General features: G+C 45.7%; 2 long non-coding RNA genes across 2 annotated transcripts in view; both read right to left on the bottom strand.

Moving 5' to 3' along the window:
* LOC135368794 (uncharacterized) overlaps positions 1–20,341 on the bottom strand; it is a 39,423-nt gene that overhangs the window by 4,294 nt on the left and 14,788 nt on the right. The gene's annotated exons all lie outside the window — the stretch shown is intronic.
* On the bottom strand, positions 119–19,019 carry LOC135368795 (uncharacterized). The gene is made up of 2 exons (XR_010414873.1): positions 18,933–19,019; positions 119–1,539 (listed from the first exon to the last, which is right to left on the bottom strand). It is a non-coding gene; the product is annotated as an uncharacterized LOC135368795 (long non-coding RNA).

Genomic DNA, 20,341 nt, shown 5'->3' on the forward strand with positions numbered 1-20,341 from the left:
GCTGTTTGTTAATATATTTTTTTTAAAATGAAAGGCACGTCGTCTGGTAATCATTCTCGTATACGATGACAGGTTCAGGGCGGCACTCTTGTGGTATAACGCGACAAAACACACACTCCTTGTTGTATACCTCCTTTATTGTATATCTCCTTTATTGTATACATATTTGGCACATTTCATTACCTTATTTGCACGCACACTTGGGCGTGTGACATGGAGTGTGAGGAAAAACAGCACCGAGTGTGTTTAAATATAGCACCATGTAAGTGAGTACGTATTGCGATAGAAGAATAAAAGTGTTATCTTAATATAAGCTCTTTCTCGTGTGGTCAGAAGTCGTTTCTAGTCGTGGAACGCGCGTAACTAAGTTCGCAAATAGTAACAACAACAACAACAACTTTATTGTGAGAAGATGAATGGGGAGTTTCATCGCCAGGTGGCGATACTCTACCCCATTGCTGGTGGTCGCAAATAAAATAGCTAACAGGCAGCTAACTTAGCGTGTGATAACTTAAATCTGGCGTCTTCCTTATACATCGACGCTTTATGCAAGTGATAACTGTTGGTAATAATTATCATCCTCAGACGAAGTAAATGTATGACTTTCTTACCACCTATATACTAGTGTGCTCTGTTATCATCGTGTCCGTGCTCCTTGTATTCCTTGTACTTGATCGGGGTCTGTGCGAATGTTCGATTTTTTTTTTTCAGATACCGAATCGAATCGATGCTTCTTCGAAACCGAACATATTCGAACTAAGTGAACGGTTATACTTCATATTCTGATCCGCATCTGCATATCGCGTATGTACGTGATATATATATTCTTTTAGATCTGTATACTATATGCGTGCATTATTCAGTCCGGTTATACAACTATTCATTCGCATTCGATTATTTTTTATATCTTTTCGCTTCGTATTCGCTTCGTATTCGTTTCGGCTATGTATATCAATTCGCTTCGCACTTGCTTCGATTGTGATATGACTTTTCGCACAGGCCTGTACTTATATCGTTCTCATCGCCACTCGAAATCTTATTTCATGCATTCCTTTCATCGCTGAGACTGCTATTCGGACGGATACGTTGGCGTTGTAATGTTAATAACAACTGAACGATGCGTGAGACAAACACATTAACGCAATGAAGAAAACAATTTTTTTTTAAATCTACTCCGAATTTGAACTAAAAACGTTTTTTTATTTGTTACGCGCGTTCCACGATGCCTATTGCATTGTTTTTTCAGCCCCAGCGCAAAGGCAATGCGTGAGGCCGACTGGACACAGGAACTGTGTCTTGCAGGCGAGCTTCCTGCTCAGGGTTTAACGACTGGGCAAAGAAGAAGCCCAAGGCTCGCTTGGATCCGGGCAGTTTGAAGCCATCCGCCTGAGACGTGGGCTGGCGCAGGGCCTGGAACAGGACTCTTTGCGTGAGGTCTTCGAAGTCTCCGAGTCCTCGAGTAGCGACGGGAGCGCACAAGGAAGTGGTCACCGCGAAGCACACGAGCAGGGCGGACACGAGTACGACAGGGCTCATGGCCTGCAAAGAGGAAGCATATACGCCCTGCTCAGTGAGCGGTAACGACTTCTTGCAGCGTGTATACAGGTGTCATTTACAAAATATCATGGTGGATCCATTGGTGGACCCGACGGAAATGCGATACGATTAAAGCTTGAAAACCCTTTGGGAACTTCCCTTCACACGACCCTACACAACGCTAAAGCAAGACAGCATCCGCAACCAAACGAGCCATCCGGTCTTCCTCCGATTGAGCTCGGCGGCGCCGTCTTGCAGCCTCAGCCTTCTTTCGCCGCCGCTCCTCTGCACAGCTTTCATAACCCATGGCGCGCACACGTAGACACGTTTGAGCCGACCACCACAGCTGCACCTGCACTGCCGACGCGTCGCGCTCTCCACTCGCCCTCTCCTTCCCTTTTTCCCTCTTCACTCACCGCGCATGCGCGCCGCGCCGTGGCTACAGACAGACCACGCCGTGATTCTGTCGTAGCGAGGACTCTTATGCTAACGCATTAAAAGTGCCACTACGGAGCGAATCTCGTGCCTTCGGAATCTTACCGAATTTATGTCATAGCAATACCCCCCAAAATTTGTTTCTCCATATGCGGCTGAAGTTATCGTAAAATTAATTTATAGCTTTGAGGAGCATGACGGTCATATACGGCTCACAATATGCACTGCGTCTGGCCACATTGCTCCCCGAAGAGAGAGATACAGAAGCGCCAAGAGAAGGAACACAGAACACAAGAGAAACAGATTCGACCTCGATCCGTTTGGCAAAAACATAACAGCAGAAACCATGGCAGAGGAAACAGGACCACGTACAGCGCCATCTGTAGTGCGTCCTATACACCCGGAAAAGACTACGACTGCAACTCAAAAGGAAAACGGGGAGGTAATGTGGATCCCATGGGTGAAGTGGAATAACTTCAAAACGGAACAAGGCTTGGCGAAGAAATTTTAGCATGTCCGCACAGTTCGCTGTTTTGCTGGACCCTCGCTTCAAAGAGGCCCACCAGGGGTGCCCCAACAATCCATCCTTCCATTTTGTGCAATCCTGCGTTAAGTTACTAAAAAATGTAACGAAGTTACAGTTAGCACTCAAAAATTCAGTGGCGATTTAGAGGTAAATGCGAGAGAAATGCGTTAGAGCATTAAACGCCGTTTCCAGACCATACTTGACTTCCGGGTATCCACTTTCGGTCTAAATCCAACTTCCGGTTGTCCACTTCCTGTCTAAACCCGACTTCGGGTTGACTTCCCATCTATACTTGACTTCCGGTATCCACTTCCGATCCAACTCGACTTCCGGTTGTCCGCCTCCGGTCTATACTTGACTTCTCGTTCGACACTTTCGATTATTATATGTAAGTCCATTTAATTAACCTTTAATTAGTTTCAATTACTTTCAATTACCCTTTAATTACCGATTGTAACCGCAAGATACCTGAGCTAATCTTGAATTTCATTTAATTCCCTTTTAGTTACGTTTATTTGCCTTAATTGCTCTCGATTCCCCTTTCATTGACGTTAATTACCTTTAATCACATTTAATTACCTTAAGTAATCTTTAATTTCATTTCACCTTTCTCTTAGTTGCATATATCTTACATTCATTACCTTTAAACTCAACTTTCTTGCTTTTATTGCCTTTAATTACATCTAATTACTTTCAATTACTCTTACCTCTTACTGTTAATTACCTTCGTAATTACCTTCGACAAATCATTTACCTCCATTTACCCTCTTATATCCCCGTTACATGCCTCGATGAGGCTTCACCATCCCACACACGGACACACCCATAGACACACACATACATACATACAGCTTTTTCCATTTTGACACTTCTAATGCTAACGCATTAAAAATAGCAACTGCGTTGCAGTTCCTTTTGAAATCTAGCTATAGTTACACTTACCGCATTAAAAAAACTTTACAGTTACCTTTTGAAAAAAAAAATGCAGAAATGCAAGTCAAACTTGTTCTAGCACTTGTATACAGTTCAAGCATGGCTACACCATGTTGTAAGCAGGATTTCCCATGTGTCCTAACAGCACAGTGTGGTTTAGTAAGCCTATCCCATAGCTGCGTATGAGATCACAATACTTGTCGAATTCCAGGTTGAGAAAGACGTCAAGGTATTTCACGCTCCACAAAATGTACTATAGGTAAACGGCGCGTGGAAAAAAATTGCAATGCCGGAGTAACATAGTTACGGTTAGATTTTACAGTTACTTTTACAAGAAGTGATGACTAACAGTTACAAGTTACTTTTGCAGAAAGGTGTCTAGTTAAAGTAACTAGATATCTTTAATGAACGGTAACTATAGTTACACTTACAAGTTACTTTCGTAGGCAAGTGTCTAGTTACTTGTAACTAGTTACTCCAAAAAGTAGCTATAATTACAGTTACTTGTAACTTAGTTGCTACCCAAGACAGCTGCTTTTGCGCCTCCTCACCACAGCCGCTGGCAGACTTCCACCGTTGGTTGAAGAGCGGAGACGCTTGCGCTGTTGCTAGGGGAGAGGCGCCAGCGCTCGATGACGTCACCCACTCTCGGAGAAGCGGAAAGTATGGAGTCCTACGGGTTTTCTCGAGAATTCGTGGAAGTACGCGATGTACACTGGCGGCACTTACATTTTTCGCATTGAGCCTTTGAGTTGTGTTGATTTTCTGACGAAATAAGATAAATATAATGTTTTTGTCCGTGATGACACTTTAAAGTGGTTGCAACATTTCGTCCACGTTATATACCCAGATAAACGAAAAAGGCGGTTATGTTATTTTCACCCCTGCGAAGCATATACATTCCAAACTAAACGGCAAAGGGAGTAATAGAGCAGTCATAGAAAATATGAACAACAACAACAACAACTTTGTTTTAACGCCGATGATTGGGGAGTTTCATCGACAAGGAGGATACTCTACCCCATTGTTGGCCGTAATGTGGTGAAATGGGATATAAATAGCTAATTAACTACACACAAATGGACTGCCATCCGCTGAGCTTGTTTATGTCGTTCGTAATATATGTGTGCGCGAACGAAACCGCAATTTACGCTTTCTCTCCCTATGAAGGAGCGCGGCAATGAGGCGCGGCCTCCCATTGGTCTCCTCAAATGATCTCCCGCGATGATTGTACAAATATCGTTTGAGGTGACCAATGACAGGCCTTTACGCAGCGCAGCGCTTTTTGAAAAGGAAAAAAGAAGAAAAAACAAGTCTCATCTCAACAAAACCTGCGCAAGGACGTCCTGTTTTCTTTTCTTACAGGGTGTAATTTATTTATTTACTTCAAATAAATAAATAAACAAACCTTGTTGAAAAGAGAGCCTATTAGGAGTGAAAAGAATTGCCGACACACAGGTCGCCTACGCGTGTATGACCCACCCAAAAATATCTGCGCTCTGATCCCGCTGCCGATGTTCTAAGAAAATGTTTCCTCAATGCTGTGAACAAGTTTTACCTTTCTTTTCCTTTTTTTTTTCTTTACGCGCGCGCTTTTTCAGCTAGACTGCCGAAACATGCCGCCACCATGAAAAGGATCCCTTCAAACTTTTTTTCATGCCATGGGTCCATCCAGCCGTAAAACGACACCATTACTCCGTTACTCGCCAGATTTTTAATGGGTGCTTCCACCTTCGCCTTCTCACGTGATGAACATTACAGAAATCCACGGTTTCTCTTAGCGACTTCCTGCCTGAGTATATACGTCGAAGTAATCATGGACACACCGTGTGTCTCATTCCGAAATATAGTCGTAAAAAGTACGCGGAAGAAAGCTCGCGAATTTCATATTATCTGCCCGGCGATGCGGCGAATAGCTGCCTATCTGATCCTTCCCGACGAACACAGTAATAAATGAGGTTATTACGTTGGGTCTCACAATAATAATAATAAACTGAATATGCCACGTGGGTTCTCGTTTCCCATCGCGTGTATATAACCCGTCCTACGTATAATTTCTGTATATTGTATGTGGCTGTGTTCCAAGTGCCTGTACCTGGATAGGGGGCGTTCGTACTGCACTAACACCACAGTCGGTCACTGCGGAAAACGTCGCACAGACAGAAACCACTGTAGAACTGTGATTGAATATGGACGCGCACATTTTTCGGCGCATATGTGTGTGCCACCGATAATTTCATAACCTTTTATTTCGTGTTTGCAACACGGCCTTTGAGGCGCGGCAATAAATAATTTATGCGCGTACGAGTACATAGGGTAGAAGGTTCAGCGGTTTTTGAAAACAAAAATATTGTGAAAGAAATAATGGGCGAACGAAACTGCCTGCATACAGTCGCCTCCCGCAAGTCGGAGTATTTTTGTCTTGCCCCTGATTAACCAAATATTGTGGCAACTTGACGGATAACCAAAGCAACTATACATGAATGATAGATTACTGCTCGCTTTGATCAGTACAAAACCAAACACTGAACTCGTCATTCGATTGGCTTTCCAAAGGAGCAACACCAAGCCACCTTTGTGCCCCTCTTTAAATTAGCGACAAAGAAAATACATTTATTCCTTACAAACAAACAAACAATATTTATTCTCCAACACGTCATCTGAGACTGACACTATCAACCATCAGAAGCTGATGTCGACGAAAAAAAAAAAGAAAAGATCAAAGGGGCAACATAAGATCGCGTGTGACCGAATTGGTCGACTGGAAATCGGAAACGATCCTCCAAATTTCGGCTCGGTTTCATTTACGAAGCCGCATTATTTTCTCTTTGTTACTTCGCCGCTCTTTGTTACGCATGACGTCCGAAGCGGTTGAACGTATAAAGTTCACGACGAGGGTGAAAGGCTAGGTACGAACTCGAAACCGCCATTTCCTGACATTTCATTGCATTCGATGTTGTTGTTGATGTCGACAGCGTTGTCTGACAGAACAATTCTTCCAGCGGAATCATCATGGCCATCGGTTTCGTGCCTTTCGTTAAAAAAAGATAAAAATAAAAGACGAGATTTAATGTCGTTTCCTCTTTGATATCCTCAATCTTGGCGGCAAGCTTCTGTGTTTGAAGGATCGTCGCGCTTTTAGGTTATGCAATGTCGTTATGCGAAACCAGTTCCATGCTGTTGACGTGAGAGCGGTATTATTCTATACTGAGATGATGGTGTTTAAGCAAAGTAATCGTTCTCAAAATAAATTATCTGTAATCGTGCCCAGGGTCATAAAAGGAGCCGTAAATCCATTGTTGGGAAGTTGGATAGTAGGCGAATTCATTGTCTTTTCTTTACACGAAATTTATTGAAGGTACAAAGTATGGAGCACCCAGAGAACCCTAAATTAGCTTTTGAAGCTTTCGCGCGCAGGATGCGATCAGGTACAGAACGAGTGAACTTAAAGAAATAGATATAGGACAAGTGAGAGAGAGAACATGATACGGTCATTTGTTCAAGAATGAGGAGGGAAAGTAAAGATAAACGTAAAATTGGAGATAAGCATACCGCCCTACACGACTTCAGCGAAAAATACTCCACGCGAAACAAAAAGCAAAAAAAGCGTCGACATTTAGTGATTTTTAGAGTAATGAATTGGTTTCGGTTTGCATATTTCTCGCGCGGAGCACCGTTCCAATGGCGCTCTTTCGCTCTGCTGTCCGGCTGCCAATTACTGAGCGTTATTTAATTAATGAGTCTATAATGCAAGTGAGCCGCTCACTGCTCAGTTCTTGATCGATGTCTCAAGGAGGTTCACTCAAAAGAAATCTTTTCGATAGCGCCCCCTGTTTACGAATTATTCAGCCGGGGGTAGAATTATTCGCTTCGATATTCGAACATTCGCAATTGCCCGATTGTCTCGCGTCCCTGGCGTCGGGTTTCATCGTGAGCGCGTTGTGTTTGAGCGCGGTATTTTTCCTTCCCCCCAAAGCGTGAAATGTTATCATTAGCAGACAGCCACTATGCGCAAGAGCACTCATATCCGCTGCTCTGACAAGCATCGAGAGCGTAAACACTAGAAGCCATCCAATAGACACTGACGGGTTCCTATATAGAGAGACACTTTAATATATTTGCTTTGTTGTCGAAGGTGCTGAGATTATATCAGCGCTTCTGATGACGCGTGTGTGTGTATAGTACTGCGGAGGGACAGCGAGTAGAATGAGTTCGCCCTAATATCTCGTACGCGCCTGGTTAATTCTCTGAGAATATCAGCGAGCTGGTTGAGACGTTGATGGAGTAAGCTAAGTGATAGGGAAACACGTGAAACCAGTACTGAGGAAGTTGTGATGCTCGAATACCGTAAGCCAGTGATGATACCGGGATGTGTCTGGGGGTGTTCGGAATTACATTGATTGTTTTATTTTTGTTCTATCCTACACGTTCTTTGAATAGTATTGCGCGTGGAACATGACCGCACTGACCACGTTTACGGGTGACCGTCTTATACGCTTACGGGACATGACAGAGGGCGGAAGTTCGGACTTGGTTCCGTAGGAACCGCCTGTTTCACGCGCGCGATATCGCCACAGAATATTCTTGTGGAAGACCGAGGAAGCTCGAATGTCAGGAAGTTCCGCAGTGTCCTATGTTGAGCGTTTGCGCGTCGCCAGAATATCATGACTGCCGTACTGCCCTAATTGCCCCAAAGTTATGAGAGGAGGACTCCCACCTGGGAATGTCAGTGTGATATCCCAAACACCAATCCTAACGATCCGAAGAAAGTCAAATAGTTGAGAGAACATGACTGTTCTCTTTTCTTGTATCATGAATGGCAAGACATAACGCAATCAAATCACATAACGGGACTCATAGAAATTGGATCATAAAATAAGATAGGCTACGACGGTGAGCATGCATGAGAAGAAAGGCATGACGTACGGAACAAGACGGAATTTGTAAAATTATGTAAAGAGGGAAAGTAAGTTAGCAAATATTACTCAGAAAGGACTATAAGGCCCGGTTTCGCGCCAACGCGAGGTAACATTGGAACCCAGGTTACACTTCCCTAAGCTTGGTATTAATATTCAAACTTGTGTCACCAACGACTATATGTGACCCTGTTTGACGGGAAATCTCGCTGTCAAATTGGCGAAACGCGGTTGGCGATTAACACTAAGTTTAGGGAAGTCTGGTCTCGGGTTCAAGTGAAGCAGGGCCTGTGTCCTACAACCACTCAGATCCGCGGGCAACAACAACAGCAACAACAATTATATTGTGACGATGAAGTGGGGAGGACGCTACCTTATAGGGGGTCTAATATGAGTGATGACGATGATGATCGGAGTGGCGATGGCGATCCTGATCGTGATGGTGGGAATGTCCGAGGGAGCTGTCGGTGTCACAATGAGTCCTTTAGGCCAGTCGCCTCAAAAAGAAAAAAAACTATACATGACGTAAGGCCGCCCTGAAGTGGGCCGCGGTGTCCCAAGGGCCGAGGGGCACGACAAGTTGAAGGGGCGACTGCCAAGGCTGGCAAGCTGTGATTGCAGTGTACGCTTCTCGTTCATATAAGTCCGACAGCGGAGGAGTATGTGTGCTCTACATTAGGGTCCGCGGACAGTACCCCAGTGACGAGCCAAAACACGATTATGAGGCAAGGACACCAGACCAGAAAGAAAGGGCGAATGAATCCATTTAAGGAGTAACAATGCGCTTTTATTAATTCAGTATTTCTGCGTGTAAGACGGAGAAGGAGCACAATTTGTGTACTTGAAATTGCGACGGCATTTTAATACGGGGTCAACTTCTCTATAGTTTTCTTCCTGCCGCGCTTCAATTTCGACCCGCTGATAGGACGAGGCGCTGGCTATATTGGAAGGCCTAGTTGTCTCATAAATATCTATAACATGCCCCGCGCGCAATTCTGCCTGTCCTAAAAATGCGTGTTGCAGTTGTACGGTGGCTTCATGATCGCCTAGGAAAGAAACCAGTACAGGGAAAGTGAATTGAAATAAAAACTAGGGCACGCCTCGTGTTTCTTCCCCATTTTTTTTATTTTTTGCAGTGCATGAGTATAAAGCATGCACATCGTTGTCTGTTACAATTACTATCGCGTCCGGGAACGTGTGTATGATACCGATATACTATAATGCGCACCGCCTTCACTGTCTACTTCGCAAAGTTTCTCCTCTGAAAGCAGCTAACGTATTAAAGTTTTAAAGATTCACACTCTCTCCGCAGCTAAGGAAGCCCCAGCGATAGTAACATCATGATGACGTAAGATGACGTATGATGCAGGCGCAGCGCAAGCGATAGTCTGCGGTCTCGTCTACTTCGCGTTCGCAGCGAAAAGTCCTCTACGTACGTAAAGTATTAGTACGGCCACTCTCCCTTCTGAGCGGGTGGGCTCGATCCGTTCGCCTACTTTCGCCGACGCGAACATGTCGCGTCGCGTCAGTATCAGAAAACGCACCATTCCGCTATCCGTTTTCCGCACCACGTTGGGAGCCTCCCAGCAGCTGTGGTGAGGAGACGGAGATCGCGTTGTTGCCAGACGCACGGCAGGTCTGTGACATCATACCTATCAAAAATGTTGGGCGCGAGGGCATGTGGTGGCGGCCTCTGTCGGAAGCGCATTCCTGACGTGGAAAGCAGGATCACATGCTCGATCGCCGCTTTGGCAGCGTGTCTCCTGCGGTTTCCTTTCGCTGATCTGGTAATCTAGCTTCGTATACGAGCCCTTGGATTGGTTGATTTCTCGTGCGATACATCAGCTCGTTCGATACGTCGAGACTGGGAGGTACCCGGGTTCGAATCCCGGTGCCGGCTGTGCTGTCTGGGGTTTTTCCTGGGTTTTCCTCAGACGCTTTCAGACATATGTCGGCACAGTTCCCCTAGAAGTCGGTCAAGGACGCACATTTCCCCAGGGCGTCAGTCGTGACGTTGCCCACATACGTGAGGCCGACAACGGCAAGCCATTTCACCATCACCACCACCATCGTTCGATACCAAATTAAGTTTTCACACGAGAATACACACGCGCTCCGGATTTTAAGGGACCACGGAGTCCAACGCCGTCATTCGCAGCATATGTCGCCATGGAGATCGCGGAATTCTGTGTCTTCGATGAACACGAACTGTAATTCCTGGTGAAATCCTTGTCCACAATGTATGTCTCGAATTTATAGTGACTTGACCACGATCTACTGTACGCTTTGTGGTTGTCGCCTTCTAAAAATCACACGGGCATGTTGAGAATCTCTGCGCACACCAGAAAGTAAAAAGTTTTGGCTTAAATAGGAAACTAATCAGCTTAAAAAGTGATACACTGTTGCGATTTAATATGTGTCAGTTAGTTGTGAACTTTGCCTGCATTGTCGGAAAACCATAGCGCTTGTTTTTTGTAGTTATAATTACGTTTCGATTATGTGTCGCTCAACTTCTGTGTACGCCGTCTTATTTTGCATATAGACCTTTTTAAAATGTTAAACGCTGCGCAGTATTAAATTTCAGGGTTGATGGCTGAAAATGCGGTTTTCTCTCCTGTATTTAGACATAATAACCTAATAAGAAATACGTATTGGACATTAGAGGAAGCTCGTCGTGTGCTTGTCATAGAACATTTGTTCCGCAAAAGCAGTACAGGATTGAGCAATGACCTACACATTGTGCAGCCATTCGCATTAGACGAAGTGCAAATATCGCAAGAAAGAAAACTGAACCAGTCTTCCAAAACCGCACCGAAGGTTTAGATTAGCCTACAAGTGCTTTCATCGTTACTAAGCGTCTAATGGGCATACCTGCCATTAGCAAGAAAATTGTTTCTTCGCTTTCTTTCTATATTTTTATTCTGCATTCCTTTCACCATTGAGTGTCTTTGCCATCTCGCGAAACTATTCGCAGCTCAAGCTGCATGGGTGAACCAGTTCAGAAGCAGGGTAGTTGAGTGGCAAAAACTACTTATCGTGGCAAGAGATGGTTAAAATACGCGATGTGGGCACCACGCAACGAGCAGAATGAGAAAGAACATTGCAATAGCGAGGCAAAATGCGCGAGCTGTGCATCCCGCTAGCATGCGCCGAAGCAGGTGGGAGTCACGTGATCCTACTTTCTCCGCAAAAACGACGGCAGCGCCCGTCTCTCCAGTGGTGGAGCCTAAGAACGGCACAAAATGTAACCCGTCAACCCCGCAGAGTTACTCCGCCGGAGAAATTATACTGCAGCGCCACCCGATGCTCCCATATAGGCATCCAATACTTTCGCTGTCGGCCGGTGCACTACTTGTCACGGTGGTGGTTGTGGTGGTGATGGCGATAGGGCTTGCCGTTGTCGGCCTCACGTATGTGGGCAACGTCACGACTGACGCCCTGGGGGAATGTGCCACGACGTCACGACGCAGAGTGATGCGGCTAGCTGTTGCAGCCAATAGGAACAAGCGTATAGGGCATGCCGTTCTTCGGTTGAACGTGACTATATGAATTAATTTTATGATACTTCCGCCGCAAACCGAGGCAACAAAAACGAGAACGCAAAATGAACGTGGACTACCTCAACGTACGAATTATGTGTACGCCTGGTGGCGCATGCAGAAAACGTCGCGTGGGCTCCGGACGGACCCTAGTTAATACCAGCGATGCCGCCCACACATTGTTTAAGCTCTCGCAGATTCGGTGCCTTTTAAATTAACGGGGTCGGAACACAATAATTCTGCCTGCGTCTTTGGCGCCCTCCATACAGTTTCTTTCCAAGATGAACAGATTCGTGATGCGTGTTTCATTTGCGCGGATTGTAAAGTTTTTCCACAAGGAAAATAGACGCTGCACATCTGCATGAATAGACTAGAATTTCCCCTCTGTGTTTATTTTTTCGTTCCAGACAACCGCCTCGCTAACATCAGTCGAGGAGATCCCCTTTGGAAAGAGAAAGTGTTTACTTTGAGCCGCAATATATTCCAGTTTCGGGTTGTGATATTCGACTCCACAACAATTGCAAGCCGAGGCTTCCGGATTTGGAATGCAAACACACTTACCAGCCGCTCCAGCTTGCACTTTGAGATCGGCTTTTCATCCACGGCTTGGAAAAGAATGCGTGCTGCTCTGTGGTATTGTTATAATGCACCTTATTGTGCATCCAAATGTCGTTCTTTCCGCCTCACGTGCGCAGACACAGTATTACGAGGCGTGATGCCACTTATATCCCGGGTTTTCGGAGTTAATTATTAATCCAATTAATTCTGTGGTCATCGGTGTTAATGGTCATAGTAGACGTCCGCCCGGGTGACCGGGGTATTATGCGGCAGAACTTGCAGGCAATGACATCTGTATCACGATAACCGGACGAAGATCTAGAGGAAGAGCGGGTTAAGGGCGTCGCGCTCATTGGCGGCAGCCAAGGTCGTGCTGAGGACTGGGAGGTGCTGGGTTCGAGTCCTACCGTCGGCTGTGCTGTCTGAGGTTTTCCCGCGGTTTTCCAAAGATTTTCCAGACGAATGTAGGCACAGTTCGCCCTGAAGTCGGCCCAGGACGCATACTAACCCCCTGTCGCCCACTCCTTCCTGCTGTCCTCTCTCCATCTGTCCACATGTGTACGCCGCTCATATAGCCACAGTTGCTTCGCGGCGCTCACATGAAATAAATAAATAAATAAATAAAAAAAGGAGCACCTATAGATGCCCTTTCCGGGAGGCAATTTGTATGTCTCCCGTGTCCACTTTGAGGAGGAAAGGAAACGAAACATGATTCGTAGATAAAGGGAGAGGGAAACCCTAGGTTCTCTATAATGTGAAAAGCCTGAGTGTGGGCACAGGTTTTTCACATTAGGAAGTTTTTCCCCCCAGCTGCCACACACTCAGTTAACCTATATATAGGCTCTCGACATTTTCCTGGTACATCTGTGATGTGCCCGAAGACGTCATGGCGAGTAGAGTCCTGGTCAGTGACTGCAATGTCAGAGGTGCGTCTAAGCAAGTATGGAGCTCACATGCGTTACGCGTGGGCTTCCAACATTGGCAAGTCAAAGTGTGCATATATACACACTAGATTTGGGGTCAAGTAAGCCACCCTTAATTCCTTGTCGCGGGGGCTGATAACCCGCGGTATGATTTCATCTCGGAACACAAAAGGAAGACGTCCGAGAGTCATGTAGGGCACGGCGTTTCTTGCCGGCGGGCCTCGGCTGCTGGAGCCACAAAAAACGGAGTTTTTCGGATAAATCCGGATCGCTTTAGATTTTACCTGCGTGTATCTTTCAGATTTTTTTTGATAAAACCGAAAACCGGGAACCCTAGTTATAATTAACGTTGGTACAAAACCAAAAGTGCGTCCGGGAGGATTCGTTTTGGGTGTATTTCCCGCCGTAAAATTGAATTACAGTCAAACTCCTTTATAGCGAACACCTTTTTAACGAAAATACCACTACAGCAAATTTTTTTTGCGGTCCGCTGGAGCCCTCTAGGTCCAGTAATGGACATCCTTTTTAACAAAAATACCTTTACTGCAAATTTTTTTTGCTGTCCCCTGAGTTTCGTTGTAAAGGAGTTTGACTGTATTAGTATTATTATTGAACATGAGTTGACGTAACGTCAACTCCTGGTGTTCCGCAATTTCAAATATTTCAAACATTCAACATTTCCTCAGCCGAACTCGCTGAGGAGGAGATCACAAATCTACCGTTAGGCGCACCAAAACTCCCTTACGACACTTCGACAGAAACGGAACGAGGGACGTGTGAGGTCGAACGGACACGGCCAAGTTTTTGTTTGGACAATGGCGGGGCTGGACGGACAGCAACTTTCTACTCGAGGTTACTCATACAATATTAATGACCTTCCGACATCATTTTAGGAGTCGATCTTCCCTACAGCAGAAACGAAATCATGCTTACTGAAGCTTCTCCGTGCACCATTAAAAGACGGCATACTTCACTACATGCCGGGAATTAGTCTACGTTAAGAAATACGCTCCGTTCGAATCTTATTTAACGAAGCATTAGGAGCCTAAGTGGTCGAAGTCACGGTGTCGTCAAGGGTATTACAGGTAGACTGTTCACAGCACACCCGTGCCCTGTTACTGCCAAAAGTCGTTCAACTCCGTATAACAGCATGGAGGCTCATTTAAGTGGCTTCTCTGTCCTCCTTACTTGAGGCCCCTTTTGAAGTTTAGTGCTCCACCGTGAGAAGCGCCTAAAACACATCCCCGTGTTTACGAAAGCACGGATACAGGCAGAGGCAGGACTGTAAATGACAGGTTTCGCAAGAAATGATATGAGGCGAGTTTTGGTGAGAAAATACTCAACTTTCCTCGCGCTGCTATAAAAGTTAGGAGGATAGGTGAGCTCTTTACACGAGACACCGGCTACTCTGGATAATGGATATTAATAATACCTCAAAAACGTTAGCTGTGCGCAGCGGTTGGTATGGATAGTGTCATTACGTAGGCTGCCGTGCAACACGTCGACCCATTTGGATTTTCTCGCTTTCTGCTGCATTTATAACGTCTGCTAAAGATGTGGATAGGTCTCTATGTGCGTACTATTCCCTTGTACGACTTTACTACGTATTTGGTTAATAAAACGTAAATTCTTACATAGTGAGCAGCTTTAGTGCATGCTTTTCCTGTCTCTAGTGTGACACGCCATTTAGCGGAAACATATTTCACGTGGTCGCTCCTGTAGATTGCCTGATGAATTACGCAGGGCTATGAGAAATCCCAAATGTCATTGGGGGCCGGGCCTTCCAACATTAGCGTTTGACGCTATAAGATCAGGATAATGAACGGGGTGCACAATTAATCATTCTAGTCGAGGATGATGATGATAATTATGATAAAGCAGCCTATGGTGGCCCTGCGATCACATCGCATAGTGGCCATGCAAGCCAGGCAAGGGTTGTCATCACGTTCAGTATTACTTGAATGCCGATTGCAAATGGTATCTGGTTGCACGTAGGCGACGAGTTGTTATGAAGACCTAGCATGATATATAAACCATACAATAAGATATCAATAATTTCAAATACAAATTGTCTTCATAGCGCCTGAAATCTATACCGTTAGACTGCTCCTCGTCATGGATTACATTTCGCCGCCGCGCAAAACATGTTGGTATAGGCTTTATCAGCTTATCAGCCGACGCATTCTTCCCACTTCTTGCCCACGACAGTAAAATATAACCTCGAACCGGTCTTCCCGTGACGTCACATGTTTGTGAACAGAGGATCGTCTACACGTATGATGCGTATGCGTCATGGAGGGAAGTTGCGCGATTTCATCGTTAGGGGGCGCTAGTTATTATAGGCTTGGTTCTAGAACCAACATGAGAACCAAGCCTATGTGTCTCAATATTCCTTTGTCCAAGCCTAAGCCGCTATGGCATGAAAACCTGCGTGGAATATCCTGCTGACGTTTTCCTGCCTACTTTGCAGACAGTTGTCGGCACGGTTCTCCCTGAAGTCGTCCCAGGAGGTATGCTCTCATTTCCCCTGTCTCTCGCTTCTCCCTGCCGTCCTCTCTCCGCACGGATCTTAGCTCCAGTTGCTTCGCGGTTTAAAGAAACTGGTTCAAAAACACCGTATTAAAAAAAATGCTATAACGTGTCTGTGATGTTTCCACACGTTGCTTCAGAAAGACGCAGTTACACGTTTCCTTGTAACCCACCGTGAGATAAGAACTGTACTCTTTGCGTCATCTTCGAAAACGTCCCCTATTTGTACTCTTCCTGTCAATTGTCCTTTTTAGGACGAGAGCTCGAAGCTCTAAAATGGGTTGAAGAAACGTCGCTTGGACGTGATAGTGCAAGTAAATTTCTCAAGATTGTCCTCGATCGAACGACATAGGCAGCTGTCGTTTCTTGAAGGGCACGCTGCCTGCCTGCCCAATAAGATGTTAAGATACAGTAGAGGGGCGCCTTCTTAAATACGTGCAACGGTTTAGACTGGTTGATAGTCCATCCCTGCAAAACAGAGCGCCATGACATGGCGACGACGAAAGTTTTCCGTGACCACTTCTTAGTGAGTTTTTTTTTTTTTTTTCGTAACACAATGCGATTCAACAAAACAGAGGGATGAGTGTACACCGTCTGGTCGAGCCGAAGTTGCTATTGGCTGAGGGAACTAGTATTGGCTGGCCCCATGCAAAATCGCTATGCACGGAGCATCGTATTTTTCTTCTTGAACGTTTTGTTTAGGTGCGACAATGTCAACATCTATTGAGGACGTGTCGTGTGACCACAGTGCATGGTGGAAACGCTTTCATTGTTCTAACGTTTTAGGCTAAAGCTGTACAATGCATGACTTCACTAATATGTTATTCGAAAGGTCGAACAGATATTGATCATTTTTAATACAGTTCGATACAGTGGTACTGCTCCGAAGAAATAGAAAGAGCGAGAAAACAGAAATGGCGAAACACGGCAATAAAGAAAGCAAAAGCAATAGAATAGAGTAGAAGTAGAAAGAAAAAAAATGGAAACATAGGTCGCACTGGTGCTGTTCCATGAAGCCTGATGTGTGAAAGCACTGAATGATTTAAAAAGATTATTTCAGCACGTATGTCCTTGAGGTAATTCGCCAGGGCACACAGCGCAGGTTGTCGGTGCTGCTTTGGCCAGCTCCCCAGTATACCTCCTCAACACTAAAAGGTCGGTTGTCAGGTTTCGCGAGGGCGTCGTTCGGTGGTCGCCGACTATAGAGTCGAAGCGTCGGCAGGTGACCGGCACGTGGTCCGTGTTCTCCACAGTTCCGCAAGTTGAACAGTTCAACGATCCAACGACACCTATCTCATGAAGGAATGCTGCTGCGCAAAACCAAATTGCAGTAGTACAAGGTTGAATTGGCTTATAACTGAAGAGGCCGACCGGGCGGCCCTGCGGGGTCATCATATATAGCTTCAGCCCACTCTATCATCTTGCCCAAAGGTGATCGTCAGGCCCTCGTCCGTGCTCTCTCTGCAGACAAGACAAGATCACAGTGGCTGCATGACATTACACCCTACTCTCTGCTCCACGCAGTGGATCCTTCTCTTTCACTGTCGCTTCCTCATCGCCTTCCGCGACACTATATACGCATCCCTGCTTCACCGCATGCGGCTGAATGTTGTATTTACACCAGTTATGAGGCAGAGTCTTGGCCGTGCGCCCTCGGACCTTTGTGCAGCATGCAGTGTGCGTGCAGACCTGCACCACCTACTTATGGACTGCCCGGACTACCAGCGGGAGCGTGCGATATTGCAGCACGAACTGCATGCGATCGATCATCGCCCCTTTACCATAGGCAAGGTGCTGGGCCCATGGTCCAGTCCAGCTCATACACGCCAAGGTCTGCGTCACCTCTGGGACTTCTTGTCATCAACAGGCCTCTCCACCCTGCTTTGATTACCGGACCCCTTATCATATCCATCATCATCTCTCATCACGTACAAGTGGCACTGGGGCAGCGCCCAGCCTGCTGGCCGGCATCAGCCCCATCTCATCATCGTATCTCTATTTGTGTGTGTGTGTGTGTGGCTTATAACCTCGGAAGATATAACAGCCGAAAACCAGAAACCCTACACGCTATTTCTTATAGCACATATCTCTTTCAGGTAGAATTGCCTAATCTTCTAAGTAGTAAAGGCATCATCAAAAGAAAGTTGTTCTCAGTTCGTAACCTGTGCGCTGGCCCCTGCCCTCGGGTGGCCTTTAAAGTTTTATGATCCGAATCCCCACTGCACGAATACTTGTAAGCTCGTTAAAGTTTTGCGTGTGAATATGAAATTTCAGAATGAGAGTGCGCGAAAAGGGATTTTGCATACATTTCCGTTCGAAGATTCTGTCGTGGATTTATGGAGAATGGAACCGAATTTCACGCACGAAGTAATTCGAAATACAAATCGTTCGTAGTAGAAGGGTGTAAATGCCATTTCATCCATTTAAGGGTGCGACAGAACTGGAAGTCTGGCTGGGATTCTGCCCTATAATACGATAGGTCGATCAAATTGCTACCCGTTGGTAACACACTTGCTCTTCACACGCGCTTGATGTTCACATTCGTGTGTAAGCACTTTAGCATGTAAAAAGTTCCGTGTATGCCATTTATTTATAGTCTATACGACTATATTGCATTGCGTTGGAACTGGTTCACTTTATAGACAGTAATGTTCCTAAACACCCTTCTAAAAAACGTCATGCTCGCCTTAAAGGTTTTATACTTATTTACAGAAACAAACTACGGGAGGAATTTTGCACGTTTTATTATATTAGTTCCTGAATGACTGCAAAGACGACTTCATTGTTTAAGCACAATTATTTAAAGCTATCCTGTGCTCTATGTATGAGCAGCAGGCCAGAGTCCGTATAGGGACCAAGCAACTAATCTTCCTTGACGCATATAAATGTATCCATCCATCCAATGTAATCCAACTGTCCCCCCAGGATTTTGAGAGCTCGCGGGAGCTGAACGAAACGAAATTAATCCAATCGAATTGTGTTAGAGCAATGTCAAAGTTATATTCTCGTAGGAAAAATAGAAAAACGTCGTACTTACATTCGACTCAATCCTGTGCAATTACGTAATCCTGTCAAATATGACGCGTATATTTTTACTCGCGTGTTTGCGCTCAGCTCTGCTGCGTGTCGGTTTTTCTCGCAATGAGTCAATGACAGAATGTCGCTGGTTAGCTCTTCGGTAGGCTCCTGCCATTGTGTGAAATCGTGGGGAACGAGCAGGCTGACGTGGGCAACGGGAATTCCTTCTACATCTATGCTTGCAATAGTGGTGCCCTCTTCCCGGATGGTAGGAAATATCTCATGTCAGGATGCTGCGTTAGCTCGCGTGGGGTGCGGCTTCATATAGTTTTTTACCGCTTGCGCGACAAGCGTGGTGGTGGTGGTGGTGGTGATGATGGTGATAGGGCTTGCCGTTGTCGGCCTCACGTATGTGGGCAACGTCACGACTCACGCCCTGGGGGAATGTGCGTCCTGGGCCGACTTCTAAGGGAACTGTGCTGACGTATGTCTGAAAGCGTCTGAGGAAAACCCAGGAAAAACCCCAGACAGCACAGCCGGCACCGGGATTCGAACCCGGGTACCTCCCAGTACAAGCGGACTCTCCAAGCTACCATCACTTTGGCCAACCAACCTTTCAGAGTCGTGCTCAAAGTATCTCTCGCCATCTTCCTATAGGACGAGCTTCCTTCTCCCACGGCAAGCTCCGGCTCACCAACGCAGTCCCCTAAAATCTCCACTATCTTCCCTGGACAGTGAAGGACTTCGGTCCTCATACACTGAGGCTTACAGCGAGCTGTACGGTGGAGCATTTGGCAGTGGCACTGAGCACCCCAATCGTCATCATCATCAAAGTAAAGCGTCTTTGTTGTCAAGCGATGGACAATTTAAAAAAAAAAGTGCGCTCCACCAAGCGCGGCGCAAAGCAGCATGAGATATTTGAGGGACACTGAAGTGTCTGCCTTCTGTCGTCTGCTTCGGTTATGATTTACCCCGGCTGATGCTGCTGTTGCGTACACCGGGAATAATGTTGTTCTTCTTCTACCTCCGCCTCTCCGTCTCATAATGCTCTAAGACGCTCGAATTTCCCATGAGCCCATACGTGCCACAGGTGGCGCTTGCTAAAAAAGTGTCATGTCCCATCTTCAATGTTTCAACGTCAGTTTAGTATCAGTTTCAAGTTCCTGTACATCAGATCTTTCTTCCTCCGAGGCTCGTTCAGACTCGTCGTGGAAGAAATACATAAGCAATTCTTCAGGGAAAAGCGGGCTCGAAAAAATCAGGAACAACTAAGTAGTTTACTGAAAACCCTCGTTTTGCTCAATTTCTAGGCATGCCCTATACGTTTGGGTGTCTTTAAAGTCGTAAGCATACCTGGGTAGTAATGTCATTACTTCAATGAAATTACTTTTTATATTATGTACTTTGTATTGTAATTTAATTACATTT

Source organism: Ornithodoros turicata, chromosome 9, assembly GCF_037126465.1.
Source record: "Ornithodoros turicata isolate Travis chromosome 9, ASM3712646v1, whole genome shotgun sequence".
Classification (NCBI taxonomy): Eukaryota; Metazoa; Arthropoda; class Arachnida; order Ixodida; family Argasidae; genus Ornithodoros; species Ornithodoros turicata.